The sequence below is a fragment of the Anolis sagrei genome, chromosome 5 (assembly GCF_037176765.1).
Source record: "Anolis sagrei isolate rAnoSag1 chromosome 5, rAnoSag1.mat, whole genome shotgun sequence".
NCBI classification, from domain to species: domain Eukaryota; kingdom Metazoa; phylum Chordata; class Lepidosauria; order Squamata; family Dactyloidae; genus Anolis; species Anolis sagrei.
In genome coordinates, this window is record NC_090025.1 from 18,743,668 (window position 1) to 18,756,397 (window position 12,730).

Here is a 12,730-nt window from a genome sequence, read left to right on the forward strand (position 1 = left end):
GCATCATCAGATATTAGACATATTAACTACATCAGGAAACATGCATGACCACATCTGTCATGCAAATTCAATTGAAGTAGTTTTAAGCCAAGAGGTTAATTGATCTTTCCAATGCAGGAAGAAGTAGATACTCTCTAATGGAAAGTGTATGATGTGGATGAAGAAGACATCTGCCACAGATCTTAGGACTTTATCCCACCAGTCTGTTTTCCCATCACAGTTGTATTTCTAAAGCAGAGTTTCTCAAACTGTGTTCCTCCAGATGTTTTGGACTTAAGCTCCCACAATTCCTAACAGTTGATAAACTGGCTGGAATTTCTGGGAACTGAAGTTCAAAACACTTGAAGGAGCACAATTTGAGAAACACTGCTTTAAAGAAAACGAAAACATATTGTTATTGTTGCTATCATAGAATCAAAGAGTTGGAAGAGACCTCATGGGCCATCCAGTCCAACCCCCTGCCATGAAGTAGGGATATTGCATTCAAATCACCCCTGACAGATGGCAATCCAGCCTCTGTTTAAAAGCTTCCAAAGAAGGAGCCTCCACCACACTCCGGGGCAGAGAGTTCCACTGCTGAACGGCTCTCACAGTCAGGAAGTTCTTCCTCATGTTCAGATGGAATCTCCTTTCTTGTAGTTTGAAGCCATTGTTCCTTGTCCTAATCTCCATGGAAGCAGAAAACAAGCTTGCTCCCTCCTCCCTGTGGCTTCCTCTCACATATTTATACATGGCTATCATATCTCCTCTCATCCTTCTCTTCTTCAGGCTAAACTTGCCCAGCTTCTTAAGCCACTCCTCATAGGGCTTGTTCTCCAGACCCTTGATCATTTTAGTCACCCTCCTCTGCATACATTCCAGCTTGTCAATATCTCTCTTGAATTGTGGTGCCCAGAATTGGACACAATATTCCAGGTGTGGTCTAACCAACGTAGAATAGAGGGGTAGCATTACTTCCCTAGATCTTGACACTATGCTCCTATTGATGCAGGCCAAAGTCCCATTGGCTTTTTTTGCCGCTACATCACATTGTAGGCTCATGTTTAACTTGTTGTCCAGGAGGACTCCAAGATCTTTTTCACACGTACTTTCTATCTTGCTGCAATTATGCAATTCCAACACTTTGTTGGTGCTAATTCCTGTGATCCGTCTTATGCACAGCCTCACTTTTTATCCCCTTTTGCCCAACCCGGGCTATTTTTTTTCTATTTGGCCTCCCCTCCCATTTTGCCACAACTACACAGTTATGCAGTTATGAAATTCTTGCAATACCCTTTTTCCCTTCACACAATCAGAACTGCAGAGGAAATACATTGTTACACAATGAAGAGTGATGAAAGAGCAATGGTACAGGAGTCATTGATTTTCCCATCAAAGAAGATAAATAGCACAATGCATCTACAGGAGAAACACAACATTGTGTGGTAAACTCCATCCAAAGGGGCTTTTATCCTGCCATTATTGTGTATTATCAGCCTCATGTGATGAGGAGCCCCCGGTGGCGCAGTGGGTTAAACCCCTGTGCTGGCAGGACTGAAGACCGACAGGTCGCAGGTTCAAATCTGGGGAGAGGTGGATGAGCTCCCTCTATCAGCTCCAGCTCCTCATGCGGGGACATGAGAGAAGCCTCCCATAAGGATGATAAAAACATCAAATTATCCAGGCGTCCCCTGGGCAACATCTTTGCAGACGGCCAATTCTCTCACACCAGAAGTGACTTGCAGTTTCTCAAGTCGCTCCTGACACGACAAAAAAAAAAGCCTCATGTGATAAAGTCCTTAATGTACAAGAAGTATTATGTGGCTCAATGTGTTCCTAGTTAGGGCCCAAAGTGTTCCTCAAACTGTGGGGTGCAAACCTCAGTCAGGGGTGGAGTATGACATTAAATCATTCAGCATTATTATTTACTTATCAATTCATTAAAAACAATTTTTTATCAAACTCATTCATTTTAGTAAACCTTGAATTTTAAAAAATCACATCCATCCCATTAAGTGTAAACATTACTTGAAAAGTAAACATTAAACAAGTGACGAATTATAAATTAAAGTAAATAGTACCATGATATTTTTTTTTAATGTGCTTGGAATAATTTTTGTTGAATTAGGTATAAGATTTATCTAAGTCCCTTCTAACTTTAGTTTTTCCTTATAAAATGTTAAAACATGAATATCTATAAATGCAGGAATGCAAATACACATAATAAAGAAAACTAAATATTTTTATTCATACCTGGTTGAGGGGAGGGGCATCCGATGTAGATGCAAAGAGGGTTACTGGAGTAAAATGTTTTGAAAACCAGTGATTCAGAGCATTAAAGATTAGGACTTTAAAGATTTTTTTGGCTTCACCAAGCTCTAGTTTTCACAGTGTGGTTGAGAGACATATGCTTCAGTTCTCCTGCATAAGAGAATATTTTTATATGCATAGAGAACTGGCATCGTGTCAGGGAAAATGTTCTTTTCCCAGGAATCCAGTTGTTAAGAGCACACACACAAATAATATTAAAACTGACCTTCAAAAGAAACATGCCTTATTTTGTTAATATTGTGTGCATTCTCTGCGTATAGAGGATGGAATGAATGAGAGAAAGGATTTTTTAAATCATATCAGAAGCAACTTGAGAAACTGCAAGTCACTTGTGGTGTGAGGGAATTACCCACCTGCAGAGACATTGCCCAGGGGATGTCGGGATGTGTTACCATCCTGTGGGAGGCTTCTTTCATGTCCTCATGTGCTGACAGATGGGAGCTCACCCCATCTCATGAATTCAAACTGGCAAACTACAGGTCAGCAGTTCAGCCAGCATAAGGGTTTAACTCATTGCACCACTGCAGAGAGAAAGGTGTGCATGAGCGACTCTATATGTTTGAGTGCATATGTGCCTGTGTTCTCAAAACTAGCTAGTATTGCCAGAGAGATCTCCCATAGACTTTATGAGGCAAATTGGCACTGAAGCACAATTGTAAGCTTTGGTGATGGTCTCTATCTACATGATGTTGTGCACATCCCATTTCCGATCTGTCTCCTGCTCACAATTAATGTATATCCTTTTATTGACAGATAAAACCTGTCAATTTCTGACAATTCTGGCAAGGTCCCATCATCTATCTTGTGCGATGGAGCCATTCCACTTTGGTACCGGCATGCCTCCTTGGAAGTGATGTCAGGGGATGGCATCACTTCCATCCCACTTTTCCCTCTTACTTTCACTATTTCAGAGCATTTTTAATGTACAGTGTTTTAAAATTAACAACTGCTAGAACTCTGTAATGGCTTAATTATTATTATTAAACAATGAATTATTTGGTAATTAAACATTATTGAGTAACAGAAGTTCGGGAAAGAAGGTTTATGAGAGCATGGGGATTTGCCAATATGTGGTTCATGACTGTGGAACCATGTATTGGTGACTTGGTACCATTGCCTGAATGGAGAGAGGTGTGATATTGAAGGTGCTCATGCTGGTATGTGCCCATTACTTGTGCTTGCTCAAATGCAATTCAAGAGTGGCTTTTATGCCATAAGGTCTCTACAGTTTGTGCATGATGGAATGAATCACTTGGCCTTAAAATGATTTATGCTCATTGGTGAATAAGAATGCAGTCATGGCTAGTTAACAACTTTCACACTTCAACAAAGTTCACATGTTATTTTCAAGTATTGAAATAGCTTTTAAAATGGCAGGAGCGATGATGTTGAAATGCATCTTTGTAAGAAAAATGTAGTTTGAATTTGGGATTTATATATAATTTCCCCCATACAGACTTTAGCATTAACAGTAGTGTGTGAAAGTGACCAAAAGTGCCTACAGCATTGCTTCCTTTTTCCTTCCATTTTCTCCAACATCATTATCTTCTCCAAGTTTTCCTGACATCTCATTATGTGGCCAATGATGAGAATCAGCCTGTGTTTGTGTTTCATGATGCTCAGGATCATGATGCTCTTGATGTGGGGCATGATGAGGGAAATTATGGTGCTGAGGCTGAGGTGCAAGATGGAGATGGTTTGGTCAATGATTTTCATGCAGAAAATGACAGAGAGGCCCCAGTGCAAAAGGCAGTTTCTCATGATAATATTCCTGCTGGGTTTAAAGATGATGGTTTACTCCCTCTTTTTGTGAGCTCTCAAGATTTGAGTTTGGAAAACAATCTGACACTTGGAAATTTTAATGAGCAGCCAGAAAGGGAGTTGAAAAATAGGCAGCTAGAGTTCAGCCAGGATAGACAAACTCAATGTTTACGTCACTCCGAAAGGCTTTTTCAGATAAGAAGCAAGAGTGGGGGGAAATGAAACCAATTTTTGGGCTTTGGGATATAAGGTTTGCTTCAAGGGAAAGCCCGTTAGATCAGGCATCATTTGGAAATCATGTTAATGTGCCATGGAAATACTGTTCAAGGGCTCTTGTTCTTATAGAGATTTTTTACCATTTTGCTATGTTCTAGCACCTTCTGGATTATCTTTGTAACGTGTTGATTCCTGTCTGGATGAATACTGCTTTGAATTGTTTTTATACCTTTGGACATTGCTTTGAATTACTGCATTTTACTGATCTTTTACATTTTGAAATTTTCCTATTTTTAAAAGCATTTCTTTCTACTGGCGATTTTACTCAACTACAATAAAAACAATTGGTTTTTCACTCAACGTGTGGTGTGTTTTAAAGTCAGAGGGTAGCATTTCTGTTCTAAGGTGCAACAGCCAAAGTACTTCATTTTTGCCTCTAATATAATTCTGTCCAGTGAGCAGTTGGGCATTATTTCCTGGAGTATGGACTGATTTGATATTCTTGCACTCTCAGAATTTTCCTCCAACACTACAGTTCAAAAGCATCTATCTTCCTTGGCTCAGCCTTCTTTATGGTCCAGCTCTCGCATCTAGGTTACTACGGGGAATACCCTAGCTTTAACTATGCGGATCTTGCCAATGTGATGTCTCTACTCTTCACTATTTTATCGAGCTTGGTCATTGCTCTTCTCTCAGTATATTTGTAAACTAGGATATTTGTAACCAAGCAACCTCAGGGTATGGTCAAACTGACTTGCAGCAAATGTAAGCTACTTTTGAATATGGGAAACAGCACTACATTTGGATGTCTTCAATACCTGTCATGGGTTAAAGTCTTGAGGAACACATTGCAACATCTGGCTTTTAAAAAGAAATATAACCAAACCATGATTGTCTGGCTTCTGAGGATGTGGGTTAGACACTAGTTTCTGTCCCAAAATTAAAGTTTTCCCCTCTTTTTTTCTTTCCAGAAGGCCTTCTGTCACTGCATCTTCAACAGGCAATAAGGGACACCCACAACAACCTGTAGCACATGTTTCTTTCCAGATGTTCCTATTGTGGGAAAACACTCTTTTCATGGTTAGAAAAAAACCCATGTGATGCTGTCTTGGGGTCATGCCATTTTAGAATATTAATGGTGTATCATATGTTTGATTCCTCTTCCACATTAAAACCCTCTAGCTTTCAGGAAGTGGGTGAAGGGCCTGTGTGTCCACACTAGCTTCCACTTCAATGAGCTCTCTATATATGATTTCTTTTTATGTGGAAAAGCATTTAAACATATGGTTCCCACACCTGCATTTGGAAGTGGTTTAGTTCCAAAAGGACAGGGCCGCATGTTATTTTTTTTATTGACATTCAGATGGGCTCTTAGTGGCTGGAGCAGAGCATGGATTTAGCATAGCCACACATGTTTTTATATAATTCCTTTAATCTTGTTTAATTGATTCAGTCTCTCCCCTCTAGAGCCCTTGGGGATTGGTCTAGTTATAAATGCAGATGACTTATAAATAATCTACACATGAAACAGCCCACTATTGAGTTAGTTGTGGCTTGAGCCAAGACTTGTCTTTCAGAGACTTTTCAAGCGGCTGCCTCTATATTTGGCAAAGCCTGCATTTGAGAAGTAATGTAATTTACCCTGCAATTGATTATTATTGTCTCTAACCTTGCCTGCCAAAAGTCAAGAGTATTAAATGTTCTTTTTACAAGCATAGCTCATAACAGTCTTTCCCACGAAGCTACACTACTTCAGATGCTCACTATGCATGAAATACATCAATGGCATTATTTTTTTAAATTAGGAGAATGAAGTGGAAATGTCCTGGAGAGGAGGGGAAAAGGTTTGACACAACAGCTGTCATTTTCTTGGACTACAAACCCAAGTGTGTTCATTCAAAAACAGGCCATTAGGTTTGTGGGCCATTTGGTTTGTTAAATTTACTCCTTAGTGCAGTGTTTCTCAACCTGGGAGTTGGGACCCCTGGGAGGGTCGCGTGGTGGTTTCAAAGGGGTTGCCAAAGACCATCAGAAAACACAGTATTTTCTGTTGATCATAGGGGTTCTGTGTGGGAAGTCTGGCCCAATTCTATCATTGGTGGGGTTAAGAATTCTCTTTGATTGTACATGAACTATAAATCCCAGCAACTGCAACACTCAAATGTCAAGGTCTATTTTCCCCAGCAGTGTTCACATTTGGGCATATTGAGTATTCCTGCCAAGTTTGGTCCAGATCCATCATTGTTTGAGTCCGCAGTGCTCTTTGGATGTGGGTGAACCACATCTCCCAAACTCAAGGTCAATGTATTGTCGAAGGCTTTCATGGCTGGAATTACTGGGTTGTTGTTGGTTTTTTCTCTCTAGAATGTCTTTAGAATGTCTCTAGAACATGGCCATATAGCCCAAAAAACCTACAACAACTCAAGGTCAATGTCCATTAAACCCTTCCAGTATTTTCTGTTGGTCATGGGAGTTCTGTGTGCCAAGTTTGGTTCAATTCCATTGTGGTGGAGTTCATAATGCTGTTAAATTGTAGGTTAATTGTAGGTTAGCTATAAATCTCAGCAGACTACTACTCCCAAATGACAATATGAATCCCCTCCCAACCCCATCAGTATTCAAATTTGGGCTTATTGGGTATTTGTGCCAAATTTGGGCCAGTGAATGAAAATACATCCTGTATATCAGATATTTACATTACAGTTCATACCAGTAGCAAAATTACAGTTATGAAGTACAATAAAAATAATTTTATGGCTGGGGGTTCACCACAACATGAGGAACTGTATTAAGGGGTCATGGCATTAAGAAGGTTGAGATACACTGCCTTAGTGAGTATCTTCCTATTGTATCCCGCCTCGAGCCGTAGGGAGAGGTGGGTAAAAAATAAATTCTCCTCCTCCTCCTCCTCCTCCTCCTCCTCCTCCTCCTCCTCCTCCTCCTCCTCCTCCTCCTCCTCCTTGTTTACATCTTTATGAACTTCTGTTGAGCTTATTCCTCCTTAGGTGGTATCAGAGTTGTATCACTTCAGACCAAAACAGGGGTCTCATTTGCTTGACTGTTTCCCCATGAGAAAATATCAGTTACTTTGGAGAAGCCTTTGCTTCGTCTGCACCAGGGGAGGGCAACCTACACCCCTAAGACAAGCCCGATTTCATGCAGCCTAATTCAAAAAGCCCTCTAAAAGGGATCTCCTGAGGCTATTTTGCAAGACTGGATGAATGATTGCCTTTCCTGAAGCCTGCTGTGGATGGGAGAAATAAAATAGTGGCAGAAATGTGAATGGCGGAAGAAAAATCCGGACAAGAAACAGCCGTAACATAAGGAAAAATGCATAGATTGCACTTTTTAAATATCCAAAGGTCTGCCATAGGGAAGCAGGCAGATATGTCTCTGTTGCTCAGAGGTTAGGATAAGGTCTAATGATTTTGATTGAACATTAGAAAGAACTTCCTGGTAGTGAGAGCAGTTAGAACCAATTGCCTAGAGAGCTGATGGAGTGCACTTATTTTGATGTTTTCAAAAGATCTGAACAGCTACCTGCTTGGGATACTTTAACTGCACTTCCTGAATTTAGCAGGGCAATTGGAAATTATGCTTACATGCCATTTTATCCACTTATATGGCATGTGGCTCCTACAGACTACCACTGTAGGAATGTGACTAACAACAACAAAACAACAACAACAGCTGGAATAACTTCCTGGAAATTAGAACCAGGAACACAAAAGTTCTCTTGATTTTGGGGTGATGTTGCATGCTTCCTGGGATAGGAAGGACTGTCCAGAAGAGTAGTGGATCCATTTGGTCCAGTTTCATCAATGATGCAGTGCTTCTTGTAGGTCAGAGAATGGTCCAGGGTAACTCCCAGGTATTGGGGTGTGCTGCGGTGCTCTAGTGGGATTCCTTCCCAGGTAATACTCAGAGCTTGACATGCTTCTCTGTTCTTAATATGAAAAGCATATGCCTGTGTCTTAGATGGTTTAGGAATCAGGTGGTTTTCCCTGTAATAGGCAAGAGCAACTAAAGCTTTGGAGAGCATCTGTTCAAGTAGCAGCCAATAATGAAAGGACCAAGGCAATGACATCTCCGGCCCATCCCCTGTTTGGATATCAGCCAGCACACCAATGCCTTAAATCAAGAAATTGTTTTGTAAGATCTATAGAGATACTCACAGGAACACCTCAGCAAGCGAGAGCTCAAAAGTGGCAGGCTAAAACCCAGCACCTTGATCCATGGCTGATACCAAATGAGAGACTCCCTCCTGGGCACACAGAAGACTGGGCAACTTGGAAGGTGCTGAACAGACTGAGCTCTGGCATCACGAGATGCAGAGCCAACCTTAAGAAATGGGGTTACAAAATGGAGTCCACAACATGCGAGTGTGGAGAAGAGCAAACCATAGACCATCTACTACAATGCAGCCTGAGCCCTGCCACATGCACAACGGAGGCACTCCAAGTGGCCAGTTACTGGTCAAAGGACATTTAATAGAATACCAAGTTTTTAAACTTTATGTTTTCTCAAATTCATTGGTTCGTTCCTGATATGATAAATAAAATAAAATCAAAGATGCATAGACAAAGTGGATACAGGAAAGGAGATTCCACCTGAACATTAGGAAGAACTTTCTAACTTTGAGAACTGTTCAGCAATGGAACTCTCTGTCCTGGAGTGTGATGGAGGCTCCTTCTTTGGAGGCTTTTAAACTGAGCTTGGATGGCTATCTGTTGGGGGTGCTTTGACTGTGATTTCTCTGCTTCTTGGTAGGTGTTGGACTGGATGGCCCATGAGGTCTCCTCCAACTCTATGATTCTATGGTACATTGTACTGTATGGGTACTATTTCACCAGAAGGTGAGAAAGGAAAACCAGGAGTAACTCAAGGTTATTCACATGTGAAATAGATTTGGAAGACTTCCTTCAATAACAGTAGGTAAACAGGGATCTATGAGATTAAGTCACATTAGTAAGGATTACTAGGCCAGCGACAACTCATTCCCTGGGATTCACGGACCAAAGAGGGAGTCTAAGGACAGCCTTTTTCAAAGTCACTGGAGAATATACTTGTTGCATCACATTGGTAGGACCTCCACTAACAATTGTCAAAAAGCGTAGTAGACCAATGCTCCACTCCATTTTTTCTGTTTAATAAGGGAGAGAATAATATCTACCCTATTCAATTAAATTCAATTGCTGCCTTTGTGGATTTGGCTATATAAAGCTTTCATCTGATATTGAAATGGAACAAAATTTGGGACATTGATTGTGCTGTGTGTGCATTTTGTAAAAGCGAGCCAAAATAGAAGTATATTTAAGCAACAGGGTTTCGGGACAGCCAGAACAGAGAAATACTTCATCTGGGCTGTTAAATGCATCTTTCAAAACCAAGGCTGCTGGGGGGCTGCCAGGTTGCTCAGTGTTCAGTGGGACAATGAGGCTATTAAAGACACCCAAATGAGTTTCTGTTTTCTGTGGGCTCCAGGGCTGCAGGTGGCAGAGGAAACAGGAGTCTCACATCGATCTGCTCCAGCAAGATGGATCATCTCCTTCAATTTCAGATGTATTTACAGTGAAACATAACTGTGGTGTATGTTAACCTACTAAGTCCTAATGTCAACCCACCCGCAGCTTAAAAATCTGTCTCATTATGTTTCACTGCAGTGGTTACTAGCCCCAGGCAACCAAAATCCTTGGTTTTTCCCTCCTTAATCATGGTTTTTTTATACGATACTGTGAATATTGGGGACCATGGTTAAGGATAGGAGATATGGAACTGTGGTTTGCTAATCATCATTTGTACTAATCTTACTGAGTACTATGCCTGCTTTGAGCAAAATATTAGTACAGATTTCACACCAAACAAATATTTTTTTAATTGCACACTCTTTCCATTTTTTTTTCTGTAGGGCAAGCAGGCTTCATTGGTGTCTTCTTTAGATGAGGAGTGGGCAAGCTTTGACTGTGCAAATATAGGGTACGCCTACTCTGCAGAATTAATGCACTTTAACTGCCATGGCACTATGCTATAGAATCATGGGAGTTGTAGTTTTACGAAGTCTTAAGCTTTTCTGCCCAAGAGTGCTGGTGCCTAACCTAACTATGAATCCCATGATTCCATAGTTTTGAGTTAAAGTAGATAAAGTGGTGCAAAACTTCACTATTTCTACAATGTAGATGCATCTGTTGTTGACCTACAACTCTCATGATACCCAGACCCTTGAAGGTGTGTATTTGCCAAATCATGACTTAAATAAAAATAACACCAGTCTTAAAGCAATAGACAATTAGTACTATGCCTATCATTGACCGGTGTATAACCATGAATGGCCTATTACAGTGGTTCTCAACCTGGGGTCCCCAGATGTTTTTGGCCTTCAACTCCCAGAAATCATAACAGCTGGTAAACTGGCTGGGATTTCTGGGAGTCGTAGGCCAAAAACATTTGGGAACCCCAGGTTGAGAACCACTGGCCTATTAGGTTCCAATAGAATGTGGTAGCTCTCATGTTAATGAAACAGTGAATCTGCCCTGGGTGTTAAACCAAACTATCCAAGGTGCTGAATCTCTTTCGGGAGTAGTTTTGGGTTTAGGGTTAGCAGATCTTAGGCCCAAACTGGAGTCTACAGTCCTTTCCACACTGTTCCTATATCCCAGGATCTGATTCCAGATTATCTTCTTATCTGAGATTATATGGTAGTGGAGACTCATATCATCAAGTTTAATTCAGATAATCTGGGATCAGATCCTAGGATATAGGGCAGTGTAGAAGGGGCCTAAGAGTTATGAGATCTTAGGGATTGAAGCCTCTTCTTCAATTCTCAGTGCATCGGGAGAGTAATGCCTAAATGTGTGTGTCTATAGTACCGTTAGTTCTTGTATGTCCTTGCTGTATTTCAAGCGCACAGAGATAAAGATAGCCATTTCCTACCTATGAAGCACCTTCTGCCTGGAGAGTCACCAACAGAGATGTATGCTTCTTCTAAAATGTAGCAAGGAGTAGTAATCTCAACATTTTTTTCCACTGCAAGAAAATCTTTCAAAACTACACGGTTTTTGAAATCTTGGCTCGGCCCTTTAAAGTTTTAAATTTTTAAATTGCCTTGAACAAGCAGGATTACTTTTAATATATGTGTGTTATGGCGACAATTTTTATGCTTATATTTTGTTTTGTTAATCTTGGTTATGTTGTTTTTACTTTGTATGTTTTGTGATGTTACCTGGTAACCGCTCTGAGTCCCCTCGGGGAGATGGAGTGGTATATAAATAAAGTTTTATATTATTATTATTTGAAGGTTACTCGTAATTCAGAAGGTATTCTGCACAAAATTAACACATGCTTGCTTTGCATAGAAAAAGGTTTTTATATGGAAAATAATATTTTCAGTGCAGAAATAGTAATGCAATGCAGAAAATGTTCTCTATGCAGAAAATGCTACTTTGGCATCCCCCCCCCCCCCAAAAAAACCCATATCAGCCTGTCCGAATGCATCTCCCCTTATGAACCTTCGAGGACCTTAAGATCATCTGGAGAGGCCCTGCTCTTGGTCCCGCCATCATCACAAGCTGGCGGGGACGAGAGACAGGGCCTTCTCAGTGGTGGCACCTCAGCTATGGAACACGCTTCCTATGGAGATTAGATCAGCTTCTTCACTTTTAGCATTTTGGAAAAAACTCAAGACATGGCTATTCGAGCAGACATTTGCGAATACTGAGTAACGGACATAAGAACAGAATCAACTACAAGATGGATTGGACATTGTTTTAATGAGTATTTCTTGAATTATGTTTTATTACAGCTGTTATGATTTTATTGATGTTAAAATTTTTATATTGTAACTGTGTTTTTGGTGGCATTGAATTTTGCTTTGTAAACCGCCTCAAGTCACCGGAAGGCTGAAAGGGGTGGTATACAAATACTTTAAATAAATAAAATAAATAAATTATGTATTTTAAGGTCAAGGTTTCCTCTTGACATTAAGACTAGTTGAGTCTGACTCTGGGGGGTGGTGCTCATCTCCATTTCTAAGCTGAAGAGCCGGTGTTGTCTGTAGATGGCTCCTAGGTCATATGTCTGGCATGACAGCATAGAGTGCTGTTACCTTCCTGCTGGAGCGATACCTATTGATCTACTCACATTTGCATGTTTTTGAACTGCTAGGTTGGCAGAAGCTGAGGCTAACAATGGGAGCTCACCCTGTTCCACGAAGTTGAAACATCTATCTTTTGGTCAGCAAGTTCCACAGCTCAGCAGTTTAACCCACGGCGCCACCGAGGGCCTTCCTCTATGTATTTTACACAGAACAAATTCAAAATTACATTTTTTTCTGTGCAAAAAAGTAAAACAAAATTTTCTGCACATTTAATATTTCTGCATTGAAATATTATTTTGCATGGAGAAGATACTGTTTTTTTCTGCAGAACCATGTGCAAATCTTGCACAT

At 40.6% G+C, this 12,730-nt stretch overlaps 1 protein-coding gene across 2 annotated transcripts in view; it reads left to right on the top strand.

Annotated features, from left to right (window-relative positions):
- ARHGAP24 (Rho GTPase activating protein 24) overlaps nt 1-12,730 on the top strand; it is a 394,377-nt gene that overhangs the window by 151,261 nt on the left and 230,386 nt on the right. The window lies entirely within an intron of this gene.